Raw genomic sequence first — 2,526 nt, 5'->3', positions numbered from 1 at the left:
ATCATTTTTATCGTATATATATGAATTAATACCCATGGACTGAAAATTCACAAAAACGTGGAAAACGGCAAAATATTGCCTAATTCGATGATATTTTGTTTAAATCACATGAAGGAAAAGGGGGATGATAAACGTCAAAATATTGCTAAATTCGATGATTTTCCGTACGAAACAAAATGCAAGAAAACTTACTTAAAATGCAATATTATGCGAAATTCTGAGATTTGAAGGCCAAATCACATATCGTGATACTACATGAAATAGAATCGAAATATTGGTAAAAATGAATATATTTACGTAATATCAAACTACATGAAAAACGTGAAAAAAGTCACTATATAACCATATTTGAGGATTTTAACTTCAAATCATAGAGCGAGGGTTCGTATTATTTAGTTCCAAGAAAAGACATATGACAATATTGTTTCCAATACAAATGATAAAAAACAATGTGTTTTCATTAGAATTAACTATAATGTTCTTGATTTTCCGTTTATATTAACGAGGGAAGATGTACACGTAAAACCGCTCTAATCCGGCTGAAACGTCGATATATGCAATAAAAACCGAACTTCTCCCCTTTTCAATATCTTACTCAGTATTTTAACGAGAAACAAATAGATGATTGAAAATGAAGTATTTAAGGTTATTATCTAATCAATTATGTGTTTGCATCATTTTTATCGTATATATATGAATTAAAACCCATGGACTGAAAATTCACAAAAACGTGGAAAACGGCAAAATATTGCCTAATTCGATGATATTTTGTTTAAATCACATGAAGGAAAAGGAGATGATAAACGTCAAAATATTGCTATATTCGATGATTTTTCGTACGAAACAAAATGCAAAAAAACTTGCTTAAAATGCAATATTTTGCGAAATTCTGAGATTTGAAGGCCAAATCACATATCGTGATACTACATGAAATAGTATCGAAATATTGGTAAAAATGAATATATTTACGTAATATCAAACTACATGAAAAACGTGAAAAAAGTCACTATATAACCATATTTGAGGATTTTAACTTCAAATCATAGAGCGAGGTTTCGTATTATTTAGATCCAAGAAAAGACATATGACAATGTTGTTTCCAATACAAATGATGAAAAACAATGTGTTTTCATTAGAATTAACTATAATGTTCTTGATTTTCCGTTTATATTAACGATGGAAGATGTACACGTAAAACCGCTCTAATCCGGCTGAAACGTCGATATATGCAATAAAAACCGAACTTCTCCCCTTTTCAATATCTTACTCAGTATTTTAACGAGAAACAAATAGATGATTGAAAATGAAGTATTTAAGGTTATTATCTAATCAATTATGTGTTTGCATCATTTTTATCGTATATATATATGAATTAATATCCATGGACGGAAAATTCACAAAAACGTGGAAAACGGCTAAATATTGCCTAATTCGATGATATTTTGTTTAAATCACATGAAGGAAAAGGAGATGATAAACGTTAAAATATTGCTAAATTCAATGAATTTTCGTACGAAGCAAAATGCAAGAAAACTTGTTTAAAATGCAATATTATGCGAAATTCTGAGATTTGAAGGCCAAATCACATATCGTGATACTACATGAAAAAGTATCGAAATATTGGTAAAAATGAATATATTTACGTAATATCAAACTACATGAAAAACGTGAAAAAGTCACTATATAACCATATTTGAGGATTTTAACTTCAAATCATAGAGCGAGGTTTCGTATTATTTAGATCCAAGAAAAGACATATGACAATGTTGTTTCCAATACAAATGATAAAAAACAATGTGTTTTCATTAGAATTAACTATAATGTTCTTGATTTTCCGTTTATATTAACGATGGAAGATGTACACGTAAAACCGCTCTAATCCGGCTGAAATGTCGATATATGCAATAAAAACCGAACTTCTCCCCTTTTCAATATCTTACTCAGTATTTTAACGAGAAACAAATAGATGATTGAAAATGAAGTATTTAAGGTTATTTTCTAATCAATTATGAGTTTGCATCATTTTTATCGTATACATATATGAATTAATACCCATGGACGGAAAATTCACAAAAACGTGGAAAACGGCAAAATATTGCCTAATTCGATGATATTTTGTTTAAATCACATGAAGGAAAAGGAGATGATAAACGTTAAAATATTGCTAAATGCGATGATTTTTCTTACGAAGTAAAATGCAAGAAAACTTGCATAAAATGCAATATTATGCGAAATTCTGAGATTTGAAGGCCAAATCACATATCGTGATACTACATGAAATAGTATCGAAATATTGGTAAAAATGAATATATTTACGTAATATCAAACTACATGAAAAACGTGAAAAAAGTCACTATATAACCATATTTGAGGATTTTAACTTCAAATCATAGAGCGAGGTTTCGTATTATTTAGTTCCAAGAAAAGACATATGACAATGTTGTTTCCAATACAAATGATAAAAAACAATGTGTTTTCATTTGAATTAACTATAATGTTCTTGATTTTCCGTTTATATTAACGAGG

This window comes from Procambarus clarkii, chromosome 67, assembly GCF_040958095.1.
Source record: "Procambarus clarkii isolate CNS0578487 chromosome 67, FALCON_Pclarkii_2.0, whole genome shotgun sequence".
In the NCBI taxonomy this organism is placed as follows: Eukaryota; Metazoa; Arthropoda; class Malacostraca; order Decapoda; family Cambaridae; genus Procambarus; species Procambarus clarkii.
The sequence above is the reverse complement of the archived record's forward strand: the minus strand, read 5'-3'. Positions refer to the sequence as shown.